This window comes from Erpetoichthys calabaricus, chromosome 4, assembly GCF_900747795.2.
Source record: "Erpetoichthys calabaricus chromosome 4, fErpCal1.3, whole genome shotgun sequence".
NCBI classification, from domain to species: Eukaryota; Metazoa; Chordata; class Cladistia; order Polypteriformes; family Polypteridae; genus Erpetoichthys; species Erpetoichthys calabaricus.
In genome coordinates, this window is record NC_041397.2 from 326,764,970 (window position 1) to 326,782,393 (window position 17,424).

General features: G+C 41.2%; 1 protein-coding gene across 1 annotated transcript in view; it reads left to right on the forward strand.

Annotated features, from left to right (window-relative positions):
* Positions 1-17,424, forward strand: part of LOC114643553 (protein NLRC5-like) — a 5,922,889-nt gene that overhangs the window by 2,309,535 nt on the left and 3,595,930 nt on the right. The window lies entirely within an intron of this gene.

Consider the following 17,424-nt stretch of genomic DNA (forward strand, 5'->3'; position numbering starts at 1 on the left):
ACTGCAGCTGGAGCTCCGCCCCCAGGGGTATTTAAGAAGAAGCTGCAGATGAAAGAGCCGCTCAGACACTGAGTTTTGTCCTGTCTGGTGGACTTTGCTTTACGTTTTGATTTTTAGTGGTCCTGTTTCAGCCCCCTACTTATGTTAGAAAGTACTGTCTCTGGTTTATGATTGTTGGACTTTATTCACTTCAAGTTTTTCTTTTTGTGTGCCTGCCTCTTTTGAAAGCATTGTTTAATCCTAAATAAACATTTAACTATTTAGTAAGTTTACATTTTTTGTTTTATTGGCCCAGAGGTATTCATTGTTTTTACTTTCTCATATACAAAGTATAGGGAAAGTATTGTAATCGTCCAAAAATTTGACCTCGAGATTTTGATGAATTGATGTTTTAGACCTCACTGAGTCTGAAAAATACCATTTTTGGAAGTGTGTGTGTGCCTGTGTGTGTAAACACGATTTCTTGAGTACAGTTTCACTTAGGTCAACCAAATTTTGAATACAAGTATTAGTTACAAAACATAGATTTCTATCAACTTTTGGGCTATTTCCAGTAACTGGAAGTACTTTTTTTATTCATGCAGCTGCAGAGTACGATTTATTCAACTTTACTTTTATAATAATTGTTCAATATATTATTGATTTGATTTGTTGTTGATGATTTTTTAATGTACATAATATAAAAATTTAATCCTTGTCTTGCAGTTTACTCCTCAAATATCCATCCCCATATCTGAGTGTACGAGAAAGTCGAGGGGAGACCACTCCCGATTTTTTACATTTATATTTACTTACTTAGCAGACACTTTCATCCAAAAGACATCAAACATTATCAAGTAAACATCTGGGGACTGTTTGGGAACAAGTGTGACAGGACAAGGTTATAAAAAGTGATCAGCACAAGTGAAGAGCTCAGCAGTTCAGATGATGGTGGGCAGCTCATTCCACCAGCGTCATGAGTGATTCCACATACATGCAGTTGGTGCAGACCCATTGACTGCTGTGTAGACAAGCATCACAGCCTGGTACGTAACTTGTTCTTCCAGCTGAATGACCTTTTAGGGTGGATGTTGACTTTTGTCAACAGGAGGAGTTGAGGGCGACAATCAGCTGTTAATGGTGACAAAACTCACTGTTACATTAAAGGTATCCCTCTCTCCTTGGAGTAACCTTAGACTTATTGACTCAGTATCTAATCCCTGTGTGTGCGTGAGTTACAAAATGTAAACAAAGGCAAAATGGCATCGACATCTCATGAGGGAGCGAAGCGAGTGCAGAAAACAAAATCCTCAGCAGACGATGTTTTGCGCATTATCGCTGAGTCAGACTCTGATTTTTCAGAATCTGATTTTGTTGAGAGTGATCAGGAGATCGAGCAGGAAAGTGAAGAACTGACACCAGCCAATGCCATCCCAGCTGATCAGCTGCCAGGTGAGCGCATTCACACAGCTGATGCACCTACGGCAAGGTTCACATTCACATCGATCAGTGGGAGCCAAACTGGCTACCGGACTTCACGAAACAGCATGGCTTGCTGTTGGACATGACAGATTACCAGCCGCTGGACTACATCAGGCTGCTCTCTCCTGATGCTGCTTTTCAGCTACTGTCAGACGAGACAAACAGGTATGCAGAGCAATTTTTTTAATCACGGGCTACACTTACACCACATTCTCATTTTCCAAAGTGGAAACCCACAACGAAAGACGAGAAGAAAGGCTTTGTGACATTACAAATAGAGATGAGACTAGACTGGCGATATAACTTAAGGGAGCATTGATCCAAACGTGCTTTGTCCTCTGGTGGTTTTAGACAGGTTATGCCGCGTGATGATAGGTACATGCTGCTGCAAAGTTTTATTCAGTTCTGTGATAACCAGAAGCAAATCCCAAGGGGTGAGCCAGGCTATAACCCCATGTAGAAAGTTCAACCCCTGCTTGACATTGTGGAACCAACATATAAACAATTTTATCAGCCTGGCCGTGATTTGTCTGTGGATGAATCTATGATCCATCATCACAACTGAGGAGGGGATGCTGGCGAACGCATGCGCCACACTTTTTGTAAAATTGCGTTAATCTTGCACTTTTTGTGTCTGTTTTACTTTCTTTATTGTACGTATAGTTTGTGGATGCAGCTGACTCAGATTGTATGGATTTGTATTAATTTTTATGAACTTTATGGACTTAACCTTGACTGGGGACAACTGAATCTGTGGTTCACGGGACGAGACTTACGAACATTTCTTTGTACCTTGGCGATCTAGGAGCCTGGGATGATCGGTCTCCTTGATTATAGTTGCTATGCTGGTCTGCTCTCTATTCATCTTATTGTGCTTTATGACTGAGAACTAATCTGATGTTCACACCCACCTGGCTTGCGGCTCTGGGGTGATCACGCTTGTAATACCCAGCATTACTTGTTTATGGCTGTATGTTGGAACCTCCAAATCCTGCTACCTCCTCCTGTTATGCTATCTGCTGCTTTGCTGTCGCCCCTCATCTACGCCACCACACCCGCCCGTCTCACCGGCTCCGCTGTGCTGCTTCTTCACTGCTATCAGATAAGTATTGCTCAGCATCGTGCTAAAATACTCTTGTGACAAACTCCTTCTTAAACAGTTTGTCCAGAGCAAATGGTCTGACTAGAATATCCTAAAAGACACCGGTATTTTGCAGCGCCCGAAATATGTACATCATGGGTCAGCTCACCATCACCGCCAGGCTGCGAATGAAAAGACCAACAGCGGCATTTGCTCAGGAATACACCGTCCTACTCATGGCCCTGAAAATAGAAGTGTCAGTGTGCCAAATTTACATTATGTGAAAATAAACTCCGGTCATGGCACTTTGCAAAAAGAAGTCTCATTAACTAATATTGCATTGTTTAATTCGAGATCTCTTAATGACAAAGCATTGGTGCTGTCAGAATTCATTACTGACACCAAACTTGATATTCTGTGTTTAACGGAGACTTGGCAAAACCAAATGAATTTACGCCTCCCACGGAGGCAACACCACCTGGTTACGCTTTCCTCACAGAGCCTTGCAGCTCAAGACAAGGCGGAGGAGTCATAGTAATTGTCAGAGTGGAGTTAAACATCAAAAGAATCCCAATTGATTGTCCATTGTCTTTCGAGTGTCTAGCTCTTAAACTAATAACGGAATCAGGTCCCGTTGTTCTTTATCGTCCTCCAAAATACAATGCATCCTTCTTATCTGATTTCACTGAACTATTTACCCACTTAAGTTCCTTTTCCCAGAGAGTCATTCTTCTTGGTGATTTCAAAATCCATATTGACATCTTCCATATCCATATCTATCCATATTCAAATCTAAACTGAGAAATTAATTCCTCTCCTTACTGGACTGTTTTGACTTGACACAACATGTTGATTTTCCCACCCACTCTGGTGGTCATATACTGGACCTGATCTGCACTTCTGGACAATCTGTTGCCAACATTTACAGCACTGATTTGGGACTCTCTGACATAAAGCAGTACTTTTAACTGTCTCATTACCTCTCCCACCTCTTACCTGTAAATGACAAATTTCTTACAGAAACCTTAAAAATATCTGTCCCTTTATCCTTTCTGGCTCCATTTCTGATCTTTTACTGTCTTCACTTATTCCATCAACACTAGATAGTCTTGTTGACCACTATGACACAGCCCTTCCTATTTCCCCCTTACCTTTTCTGTCAAAAGTTCTTGAGCGTGTTGTAGCCTCCCAAATTCACCAATTACCTAACCTCTAATAATATGATGAACCCTTTCAGTCTGTTTCAGGGCACAGCACAGCTGTGAAACTGCTCTGCTACGGGTAACCAATGATTTGCTTATGGCAGCAGACTCTGGACAAACCAACATATTAATTCTGTTAGACCTCAGTGCAGAATTTAACACTCAGGTCAGACATGACATCCTACTGTCCAGAATGGAGAACATGCTGGGTATCTCTGGCACTGCCCTCCAGTGGTTCAAGTCCTATCTGACTTAGGCAAGAGTTTGTTAGTCTTGGTAACAGCAGATCCAGCTCAGTGCCAGTCACACATGGAGTTCCTCAGGGCTCTTTTCTCGGTCCTCTGCTTTTCTGTATTTATATGCTTCCCCTTGGCCATATTATTCATAGCTTTGGACTGGGTTATCATTTTTATGCAGACGATACTCAACTTTATTTCAAGTGGAACTTCATCAGAGCTTTCTCAGCTCACAACCTGCCTTAGTGAAATTAAAACCTGGATGGAGCAGAACTCTTTAAAATTAAATTGTAACAAAACTGAACTCCTGCAAATTGGGACTAAAGTGCAATTTAATAAAATGAGCTCTTTCCCAGTCCATCTTGGCGGTGATCTCATCAGACCTGCCTCTGCTGAAAAGAATCTTGGTGTCATTTTTGATTCCTCCCTTTCTTATTCCACTCACATAAATCACATTAAGAAACTTTCTTACTTTCACCTCCATAACATATCCCGTGTTCGCTCCTTCCTCTCCTTCTCTAATGCTGAGAAACTTGTCCATGCTTTTATCACATTCCGCATCGATTATTGTAATTCCCTACTGGCAGGTGCCCCTTCTAATCTTATATCACAGCTCCAGCTTATTCAAAACTCAGCTGTAAGAGTCCTTACATGGACCAGCAGCAGCGAGCACATCACACCATCCTGCTCCACCTTCACTGGCTCCCTGTGTCTTACAGAATCGAATATAAAATCCTACTAATAACCTACAAAGCTTTAAATAACCTCACGCCAAACTACATCAGTGACCGTCTCCATCACTATGTGCCTGTCCGCCCACTAAGGTCCTCTGATTCTGGTAATCTTGTTGTGCCCCACACTAATCTACACTCCATGGGTGACAGCAGGGCCTTCAGCTGTATAGCGCCCAGACTCTGGAATGACCTACCGAAATTAATCAGGTCAGCTGACTCCATGAATTCTTTTAAAAAACAACTCAAAACTCATCTGTTCAGGAAGGCTTTTAGCTCCACTTGACTTTATTACCCTTCTGTCAGTTTACCTCCATGTCAAGATGCTCATGTAACCTGTGTGTGTGTGCGAGACCATCAATTATGTTGTCTGTTAGATGTTGTTTCTCTGAATTTACTATCTTAATCTTCTTTATTTATTCATCTGGTTTAGTACAATGCTATATACTGTATACCCTGCCCTTCTTTCTTAAAGTCTGTGAAGTGCCTTGAGCATGGGAAAGATGCTATATAAATAAAATGTATTATTATTATTATTATTATTATTATTATTTTAACCCACAATGTCAGGTTTTCTGACTAAATAATGACCTGCCAATCACTTTGATATGAAATTGTTACTTGAATGGATGACAAGCTAAGACTGAAACATAAATATTAACAAGAGCCATTTCAAGCAATATGTACAGTATGTAATACAGAATTAAGTCAAAAGCTAAATGCCCACTTTTGTATACTGTATGAAAGCCTGTCCAGTGAATGAAAAAGAAATACCACTTAAAATCACTCATATGGCTTCACAATGTATGATGATGAAAATAATTGACAAGTCTAAAAACTGTTGGTACTTTAGGTATTTGTTATGTAAAAAATAAACATAAACTCACATGATTTTTATTTCCTTAAACAGAACCTTGTTCATGATCCAATTCCATGTTCCATTGGTCTTTTCAGTTTCAGCAACTTTTAATCTTAAACATGTGTCAGCGTCGTCATGACATGAAGCAAAAACAAAAGAAATCAGAATGTTTACTCTGGCATTTGCAAACATTGTCTGTTCTGCCGTATTTATGAAAATGTCCAGTATGTAAGTCGTCCTCCCGCACTGCGCTCTTCACTCACAGCCTGCTGTGTCTAAAATGTGTCATCTCCTGTGCTCTCCTTTCTAACTGGTATTTTAGCTGCTATATCAGATACTTGGCACACGTTGTGTATTGTCCATTATAAGTAGGGGCAGACATACATGTTGATGATCAGTTATACCTGATGAAATGTTGATGCCTTTTCACACAGTGAATGTCAAGAAAAGCTTATAGATCTGTCATCAAATTTTTGATAGCATGGTGATGTGAATAACAAATGTATACCCAATGCTGCTCCCAATCTGAAAGATCACACTTTATTACAAGGGAAAGATTCTCTGTGACTGTGGTGATGTGCCTTTGTTGAGCTTTTCACAGGTAAAAGGAGAAATGTCACTGCTGGAAGTGTCTTCAAATCACCTTCCATTGCAAATGAGCTATGTGCCTAAAAGAAGGGCTGAACTGTAAGACAACACGAGAGATGGTCATGGAGACAAACACCTATCACATACCATTAAAATGCAAAAAGAACAAAAATGAATGAAGTGCCAACATTTTTGGTTCGGGAGCCGCTCACAGACTGCAAAAATGAGTGCAGACTGCTAATGTGGACACATTTAAAATGATCCATCATGCGACTTACTGAAATGACAGAAGAGCAGCAAAGGAGGCAACATCAGAGCTCGAGACACATGTGATCATTTCATTTGGATGTCAGAGAACGTAACATATGAAGAATACCAACTGCTAAATCAAAACCTTCCCATGCCAACATCCACCCCTTCACATCTCTGATTTTCAGTAAGCTTTTCTAAGACTCTTTATATCCGCACTTTGCTATCTATTTTATTTTCTGTTTTCTCCTATTTGGTATTGTTACATATTAATAAATACCAGATGTTTTATATTTTCTGTACTTTGTCTTTTTTCTAGAGTCATTAGTACTAGGGTGTTGTACCGTGTTAGCCATTATGAATGTAGAGAAAAGCCAAGCAAAATGACACCTTTTATTGGCTAACTAAAAAGATTACAATATGCAAGCTTTCGAGGAAACCCAGGCCCCTTCTTCGGGCAAGATGTAATCAAGATGTAATGATTACATCTTGCCTGAAGAAGGGGCCTGAGTTGCCTCGAAAGCTTGCATATTGTAATCTTTTTAGTTAGCCAATAAAAGGTGTCATTTTGCTTGGCTTTTCTCTACATCTTGAGTCACTGAAATAATAAGAGCGCACCAAGTGTGAGTTAGGTCATTATTTTCTCATTTACAGGGTTTTTCAAGGTCATTGATGTCACTTTTCAATAATTTGACCAACTGCAGTAAAACTAAGACACAGTTTGGTTGGTAAATAGTACAGAAGCCAAAGAGTTGTGTTTTCTTCTATGTGTGTTGCAAGGACACTAGCATGTTTGTTAGTGCAGGTGAGAGTGAATGCGTATGTAGAGAATCCTATGTGGAATATTGGAGAGTGACTGGCACTTGGCACCACTCAAGACTTTGTCTGGATGGGATCATCTCATGTATGTGTGTGTGTGTTATAATCTTCAAGGATGAAATTGATGAACATACCTGGTAAATCTCACAAACATCACGATAATAATAATTATTAAGCTGCTTTAGGCAATTCATCATTTTCTAGGTTAGGACATAAATGAGAACAAAAAGATTATAATACTGAAAAAAATGTGTGGCGGTTGACCACCACCCTACCTCTCCCCTCGACTTTCTCGTATATTCAGATATGGGGATGGATATCTAAGGAGTAAACCACAAGACAATGATTATATTATTATTAATTATTATTATTATTTATATTATGTACATTAAAGAACCATCAACAACAAATCAAATCACATTAAAATGTTTAACAATTACTATGAAAGTAAAGTTGAATAAATCATAATCTGCAGATGCATGAATAAAAAAAAAATTGAGTATATGTTCAGGTAAAGTACTACTATTGGTTGATGGATTTGACCAAAAAGTTAATACAGGTCTACAATTTTGGTGGAACAATCACATGCCTAATTTCATCCATCTATAAAGCCACACACATTTTCACGCCAGCTAAATGCTTGGCGTATGTAAGTTCTCAGCTCGGTTTTGCAAACTGGCGGCACAGCGTCATAACAGTGCTTTTGTTCCAGTGTGGTTTCCCTTTCTTTTTTAGATAAACATCCCTAATGCGACTGTATCATATACACTGAAATTAACCGCATATTGCTTATTAATTTAATGCGTCTGATTGTAATTAACCTGTAACAATAGAATGGTCCACAGAATGGCCAAACTATTCCAAATACTATAACTGCTTTAGCATTGTTACTCTCACTGCACCCTCTTCTTTTTCTTCTTTCAGCTACTCCTATTAGGGGTTGCCACAGCGGATCGTCTTTTTCCATATTACTCTCAGTGAACCTCTCAGAGTATTTATATCACTGTATCTGAGTGTGAAATCACAGCTCTACAGCAGCTGATCGGAAAGATCGGTATACAGCATCAACCACATGCTGCCTCAGCCATGCTGTCTATTTGAACTGCTCTCTTACAACAAATGCTTCAGAGCCTTTCCTGTACGGACCTCGGGGTTCAGAAACAGTTTCACCCCAAGAACTCTAAACGCACTCAATCAGTCCATCAAGTGCTCCTTGTAATAATAATAATAATAATAATTCATTACATTTATATAGAACTGTTTGTACTTATAAGCACAATTACCTCACTGTAAACTTGTGATACAGTGACTGTGCTTACTGCTTCTGGACAACCACATGTTTTACTGGTATCAAAACCTCTTCGAGTTCAGCTGCATTCCGATAGTTCCTCTTTAACACACTGATTTCTTTTAAATCAGCTCTGTCCAGTTAACCTCTTAGGAAGGGATCTCATGACAAAACTTTCTCTCTCCATTTCTATGACTGAACAGGGATTTTTCTGCTCGTCTCCTAAGTTACTGTGCCAAATCGCACCCCTCCCTCGCCTCAACCCCAAACCCTCTTTTGCAGCCTGGACTCTAAACATTTCCCCACACACCATCCTCCTCAAAGCCCTACACTCTTTTCCCTCCTGTCTTTTTCCCCACTTACAGGTCCCTGACACCCTACACTGTACTGTCCAATATTTCCCTGTAGAAGTAGACACCCCCTGGCTAGAATCCTTTCTTTCTTCAGGCACCTGCCCCGAAACCCTTCACATCCCCTGTATCTTCATTTCATCCACAAAAGCTGCTGCTTCTGTTCATCTCACATGCTCACAGAATATTTTCTGTCTCGGAGGTTCAGTCCCCCATGTTTCTTTAGCCAAATCAAATACCGTCCATTGGATGGAAATTGGACCATGGGTAGAACAATGTCTTAATAGAACGGACTGGTTACATGTTGCTCCGGGTATCTTTGATACCTCAGATCATTTGATAACTAAAGTTGTGCTTCAAAATGATTTTTTAGTACATCATGCACTGTGCCATCCTTCCTTTTCTGCTTTTTCACTACGAACCATGTCTCCCTCTTGGCTCTCTTCGCTCCCTGATTCACTGTGGTCCCAAGGAAGGAATGATTATGGAAGGATAGCACACTGTGAGCCACTGGTGATCTACCCAAAATCTTCCTTCCGCCCGCACCGTGCCCAGTATCCTCTGTCTCCTGAAGCAGAGGCTGACATCTCCACCGTACATTCCGATCTCGTGAAACATGATGCAATTATTCCAATTAAATATTCTCCAGTCAACTCCCCCATTTTACCTGTGAGAAAGGCTGATGGTTCATGGTGATTTGTTCAAGACCTACGACAAGTTAACTCTGCAGTTTTTCCCAGGGCATCCATTGTTCCTAACCCTTCCACTATTCTTTCCACAATACCCCCCTCTGCCCGTTATTTTTCAGTGATTGATTTAGCCAATGCTTTCTTCTCTATTCCTGTGCATACTGATTCTCAATTCTGGTTTGCTTTTACTTTCCAAAACTGCTGATGGACCTGGACCGTCATGCCTCAGGGATATACTGAAGCCCCTTGTGTATATGGACAAGCTCTTGCTCAAAATTTAGAAGGCTTTTGGCCAGATAAAGACAGTGTATTGATATGGTATGCAGATGATATAATGTTGTGTAGTACTACTGAAGAAGATTGAGCACATGATACTCAGAAATTGTTATTATTTTTAGCAGAAAATGGCCATAAAGTTTCTAAAGCAAAACTGCAGTTGATTCAAACAACTGTGAAATATTTAGGTCATGACATCACTTGTGGAACAAGAGCTCTCTCTAGCGATCACATTAATACCATTCAGAATCTTCCCAGACCTGTCACAAAACAACAGGTTATGTCTGTATTGGGCATTCTGGGTTACTGCCGGCAATGGATTTTGAATTTCATTGAAAGAGCACAGCCGTTGCAAAATTTAGCAAACACCCCTGGCATCCCTCTTTCTGGTCAGATGCAATGGAATGAGCAGGCTGAGAAGGCTCTCTGTGACTTAAAAAGTGCATTACATTCTGTGCCTGCATTAGAACTCCCTGACTATTCTCATCCATTCACTCTGTTCGTAGACGAAAAGGGGTGTATGAATGCAGTTTTAGCACAACTACATGGGGACAAACAAAGGCAAATAGCCAATTTTTCGAAAAAATTGGATCCTGTGGCTGCAGCACTCCCACCTTGCCTCAGGGCTGTGGCCGCCACAACAGAAGCTGTACTAGCCAGTACGGATATAGTGCTCATGAGCCCACTAACAGTGAAGGTGCCTCACGCCATACATTCTATTTTACTACAGGCTAAGACCTCACATCTCACTACTGCTAGGGCAATACACTATGAAAATGTACTCTGTACTTTGTACTCTGTACTTCTTCCAACTGAACAGGAAGGAGACCCACAAGACTGTCGTGATGAAATAGCTAAGGTCATAAAGCCTAGATCAGACCTACAGGAAACACCTTTAGAAACTGGAGAAATAATTTTTGTGGACGGATGTTCTTTGCGATTGGATAATGGAACACCCTCAATTAGTTATGCAGTGGTCCAAGGTGACCGCCTGCTGGAAGCAAACCGAATTTCATCAAGTTTAAGCGCACAAGCAGCCGAACTAATATTGCTCACCCGAGCATGTCAGCTGTTCGAAGGAAAAATCATAACAATTTATACAGATTCCAGATATGCTTTTGGAGTCTGCCATGATCATGGAGCACTATGGAAACTGAGGGGATTTAAGACCAGTACTGGCAAGCCCATCCAACATCAAAAGCTAATCGAATCCCTCTTAGAGGCCATAACTAAACCATCAAAGTTAGCGATCGTTAAATGTCAAGCTCACACAGGAAAACAGGATCCTGTCAGCAAAGGAAACGAATTAGCTGATCACTTTGCTAAGCAGGCTGCGTATAATAACACACCAATCTCTTTATTCCAACAGAGAAATGACCAGGACCCTGATAATCAAATTATTTCTTTACAGAGTGCAGCCACGGACAGAGAAAAGAGAAAATGGTCCAAAGAAGGGTCCCTCTCTGATGGAGTCTAGACCCATAGGCAAACTAACAAACCTTTCCTCCCAAAGGCTTCTTTCCCAGGTATGGCAAAAATCGCCCATGGCCTAGACCATGCTGGAAAAGATGCCTTGGTTCAAGATGTTGAAAAACATTGGGAAGCTGTAGGCTTCTCTACATATGCAGAGCAGTTCTGCAGGCGCTGTGCATTATGTCAAAAGTTTAATGTAGGAAAGGGCACCCAGGTAAGTCCCGCCGTTACACCTAATCCAATGGGTCCGTTTGAACACCTCCAAATGGATTTCATTGAACTAACTTCGCCTAAAGGTTACCGTTATTGTCTGATAATTGTTGATGAGTTCTCCCGATGGGTAGAAGCTTTCCCTTCTAAACACGCTGATGCTAAAACTGTAGCCAAAGCTTTGATTAAAGAAATTATTCCTAGGTGAGGCATACCTCAGAAATTAAAAAACTGATAATGCACTCATTTTGTGAACTCCGTTATAAATGAATTAACCATCTGGCTCCAGATAAATGTGCATCATTATTGCAAATACCACCCCCAGAGTGGAGGTATTGTGGAACGGTGCAATGGCACCCTAAAATCTAAATTAGCAAAAATTTGCGAGCAGACAAATTTATCCTGGCTGGATGCTCTGCCTCTGGCCTTAATGGGATTGAGGGGAAGAACACACCGGCAATTAGGACTGTCGCCATTTGAAATTCTGACCGGACGACCCATGCCTGTTGGCATGGTTATAAGAAATGTGAACCTGCATACTGTGGACAATGATCTTCTCTCTAGTCTTACAGGTCTCCGAGCTTCTCTGAAAGAAATCCACGAGCAGGTTAATCAGGCTCGGAGGACAAGCCCTCCATCTAAAGACTCGCAGATTCCCTTGGGCACCTGGATCCTGGTTCGAGACACTCTGACGAAACACTGGTATCAGCCTAGGTGGAGAGGACCGTTCCAAGTTCTTCTGTCCGCACCACACGCCGTGAAAGTTGAAGGATTGCCCGCCTGGATTCACGCTTCACACTGCAAAAGATGGCATCCTTAACATTCATACTCATACTGATTACACTCTCACTGCTTTTCCTTCCATTATCCACTTCACGGGTGACACTGACTTTCCAGGTGGAGGAGATTGCCTCATTCCAGGTTGACTTTTCTGCAATTGCCCCCTGTAGTGGCAGACAGGAACAATGGGAATGGCCTGACAAATATGTCTGTGTGAGCTACCCTTGGTATGACTCTGATTCAAGTTTTTCCTCATCTGATTCTGAATGTGGATTCTGGAGCGACGTGTTTGCAAATACAGGACCACACAACTGGGGTTATGAACCCTGGCAGGCTAAACAGTATGGCCTAAAAAATCGATTCTCAATTATAAAAGGACACGCCCCTCAGGAGTGTGCCGAGATTCATTGTAACCCATTAATCATTACTCTGAAGAATCCTTCTTTGCATGATTCAGGAACTTATGTCTTAGCTGCGTACGCAACTGGTTACGATCCCCGGGGACTTTTTCAAATTAAGGTTACTAATAATTCCCATACTACTAATACTTCCCAGCTTTCTCCTACCCTTTCTCCTGATTTGCAACAGATTCTTGTAATAATAATAAATATTTCTACTCTTTCATCCACCTTTTCAATTGAAACTGGGTATGGCGATCAGAACCGTTGGTTGCAGTTGGTATTATACTCAGCTAAACAAGTAAATTATTCTGATTGCTACGCCTGTGCTATGGCCAGGCCGCATTTGGCTACCGTCCCTTTTCCTCTTTCTAATATTTCTGACCCCGCTGGTCTTCCTTGTCTTCTTGCTCTTTTCACCTCTCCCTCCACACTGAAAGTGTAACTGCATTACACTTTCTCTTCTCTTCCCTCCCACTCGTCATATGACTCCCCCAATGTTCCAGTCTCATGAAGGCAATTATACCTGCTTCTCTAGTAATTATAGTTCCCCCCTCTGAGGTACTAACGTTGGTAATATCCCTTCTTCCTTCTGTTCCCAGACGTTTCAGGTTAACTCTACTTCATTTAATTCTACATTATCACTTTTCCTGTTAACACAAACCACTCCGCATGCTGATATTTGGTGGATGTATCGTAGATCAAAATTACTTGATATTCTTCCCCCTGTTTGGACTGGCACATGCACATTAACCCAACTTGTTATGCCATTCCACCTCCTCCCTTTGAATTCTCCTCGCGTGTCGTCCAGCTCTGGCCGATGTCGTCGACCCCACTCTGCTGACCCCTCCACATTCTCTCTTCACGGCCCTGGCGTTTATATTGATTCCATTGGTGTCACTCGCGGAGTCCCTGGTAAATTTAAAGCCAGAGATCAAGTTGCTGCTGGATTTGAGTCTATCTTTCCCCTAGTTACAATAAATAAGAATGTAGATTGGATTAACTACCTATATTACAACCAACAGCGCTTCCTAAATTTTAGTAAAGAAGCTGTTGAAGGTATACATGAACAGCTTGATAGAACCTCCCTCATGACTTGGCAAAATCGATTAGCATTAGACATGCTTCTTGCCGAAAAGGGTGGTGTATGTGCCATGTTTGGTGACGCCTGTTGCACTTACATCCCTAATAATATGGCTCCCGATGGATCAATCACCCGTGCTCTGGCAGGTTTAACTGCTCTTTCTAATTAATTAGCTACCAATTCTGGCATTTCTAATCCATGGGATCAGTGGTTTATGGCTACTTTTGGATCCTGGGGCCAATGGCTTAAGTCAGTTTTTATTTCTCTTGTCATTGCCTTTTTGGTCCTCTTACTTGTTGCCTGCTGCATTTTTCCCCTGATACGATATATTGTGTCCAAATATTTCACTGCCTTCATGGCCAAGACTTATATGTTACACGAAGAACGAATGCTCCAATTCTCTTCCTCCTCTACTTCCACTCCCTCCCCTTCTCCTACTCTTCCCTGTTCTGCTTCTATTTAACCCATATTTTTGTTTGTTCAAAAAGGGGGGGGGGGGGGGGGTGTAGAGGAAGAATGTTCTCCTCAGCACCACGTACCCTGTGTGTTTGGTAACTAAGTTTCATAAGCAATGCTTGTAACTCTGCCAGTAAGGAAAGCTTGGTTTATGAACTAACAAAAATATGTTACCCAAGGGCTCAGGAAAATGGTTTCTACATGGATATGATTTAAGCTGACTTTTTTGTTAGCTTCCTCAAAGTGGATGACTCAGGGTAAAAAGGTCACAAGACTGCAGGGTGCAAGTACAAGGCGTCTGTCCTGTGGTCAGCCTTGGGGACATAAATAATGCTTAGCTCAGACATATTGCTTAACTTTACTTAGATGATAAGTATGTTTTCCTGTCTCATTAGTCATGAGATGAAGAGGTATAAAAAACTCCCCCTAACTGTTGATCATGGTTCAGACGAGCCCTGCGGCAATAGACTGTGCTCTCTGAATCTCTATTTCCTGTGACTCCGAGTGTGAAATAAAGAGAACTGAGAAAATATCACCTGCTTGCTGTCAGTCTGCATTCTTTTTGTCCACATCGTCAATATTTTGTACCCACTTCACCATCCTCTGTAGTGCCCACTGGCTCTGGACTGAGCAGGTGCCGCACCAGGATGATAAGCAGCTACGGAGGATGGACTCCACTGGGCACCTGTACAAGTTGTTGGTCATAAATGGAGAAATCGGCCTTTCCAGAGAAATATGAGGAAGTAAAGGAGTTAATGAGCCATCTTGATTATGGTCAGGATGTGCAGAGTCCACATTAGGACAGCAGTGATTGTCATTCCAAGACATTTCAATCTGCCAGCTCTCTTTGTGGTGTCCTTTTCAAAATACTGTCATCATTAATCTGGATTTTGTGTTTGAAAGTCATTTCCTGTAGTTTTGGCACTTGCTGCATGTGCACTTTGGCCAGGATCTGATGCACTCTAACCTGAGTGCCAATGCTGCTATTAATTAAATCCCCTGCTGTTCTCTCTTTCTGAGGGTTAGTTTAGAAGTGCCCTGCATGACTCCTCATCCTCGTCTACCACCTCAGCCTTGGCATTCATGCCCATGGATGGTGTGTAGTTTTTACTTTGGGCTAAAATGTGATCATTGCCCACCTATCACTACCATAACTGGTGTTTATGATCTCTGTGATGGACACCTGGGTGAGCTCCTCCAGTTTGCTATTACAACACATATTCGCCATTCTCTCCACAGTAACATTTAGCACAGTCAGGTCCACTCATCCTCACTGATCTGCTTCTGTTTACCTCCTCCAAACGTCTGACTGATTAATGGCTGACAGAGTTACCTAATTACCACATTTGTGACATCTTTATAATTAATAAGTGACATTCTGTTACACTGCACACAATCCCCATGACTTGCTGTTTGTTTTGTGACCATTTTGTATCCCGCTGACTGATTTTTATCCTTCACTGTGCCATCCTTGTTTATCTCCCACTGACTTTAAATGATTTGCTCATCTTTACTGACATCTCAGTTGTCTGCTCAGTTGTTGCTGTTTTCACAGAACTCAATTTGCTCGTTGCTAGTGATTTGCACTGAATGAGGTCCACTTGTACGCCACATCAACAGCATTTGAATCTTGCCGACTACGCCAATCCCTTTTTGTGGCTGGTAGTAGAATTGAAGTAATTTTTGAGAGTGGCCTGTGATATTTGATAGTCTCACAAACACATGCGTGACAAGACAAGACTTTTAATTAAAATGATGTTATTGTGCCTCCTGGATTGGACTTTTTATTTTTAACAGAGACCTGGCTGGACTTTAGTGAGTCAAGATCCCTGTTAGAACTTTCACCAGTTGACTGTATGCTTTGTTAACACATCAAAGTAGTGGGGGAAGGGATGTCCATTGTTTTTAAAAATGTTCATAAATATTACACACTTCCCACTAAAACATAATTAACTTTTGAGAGACAATTGTTAAAAGCTGAATTAAGAGGTGCAGTGCTTGTCGCTTTGTATACGGACCTCCTAAATGATGTAAAGATTTTATTAGTAGATTTTCTGTTTTCTTTGTCACTGGTCAAGTTTATATCTGATAAAATACTAATCGTAGGTGATTTGAACATTCATGTTTCTTGTACTTTAAAACTGTTCATTACCAGGTTTATTCAATTGCTCGATTCTCTTAATCTTGTTCAGTCTGTTAATGGTCCTACTCACGTTCAGGTCATATGCTTGATCTTATTTTATCATTTGGTTTCTTTGTCAGTGATGATGAGAAAATGCCAGTCATACTCAGTGCTGTGGCACCTTCTCAGATTGTCATTCCTGGGGTCTCAAGAAGCAGCCTTCATGTTATAAACTCCTACACTAAATATATTTGTTCTGATATTTCTGTAAATTCTTCTGTTGTTAGTTCTGTGCCACACAATCGTAATTCTACATGCAGATCCACACTTGATTCTGTTGCTCTTGTGAAAATCAGACACTCCATATCTAAAGGCCATCCCTGGTTTAACGACTCCATGCAGACTCTTAGAATGAAGTGCAGGAAAACAGAGCGTAGATGGAAAAAGATAAATGACAGACATCTTAGGAGATTCTGAAAACCCGTCTGTCTGAATTCCACAAGGCTGTTAAATTAGCCGAGACAAAACCCTTGTGTGATATTTCTAACAATGATCAGATGTCTAGAGTTCTGTTCAGCACAATAAGTTACACTCCGTACTCCGACACACTTAGCTGTACTGTAGGCACTCATACATGTGAGGAGTTTTAGAATTTCTAATGATAAAACTGATGAGATGAGATCTTCTCTCACACCACCTGCCTCAGTTTCTTTGTTGTCCCCGACTTGTCTTTACTGTCTGACTCTGTTTGTCTTCCCTTTCTTGCCTAAACTGTTCCCACTATGAAGCCCACATCCTCCCCTCTTGATGTCATTCCAGCTCGTCTCTTCAGAGAGACTTTTGAGGTTATTGTTGACCTGCCGTTGCTACTGTCCCTCCATCCTTCAGACCTGCAGTGGTCAGCCTGGGCTTAAAAACATGGACTTGACCCGAGTTTCTTTCTGTCTTATCTCTAAATTGTGATTGCTCTCGAAATTCTCAAAGTTTGTTTTTTCACAGCTGCTGTCTTTCCTTGGTAATGATAATCTAATGGAGTCACTCCAGTCAGGTTCAGAGCTTTTCATAGCACCAA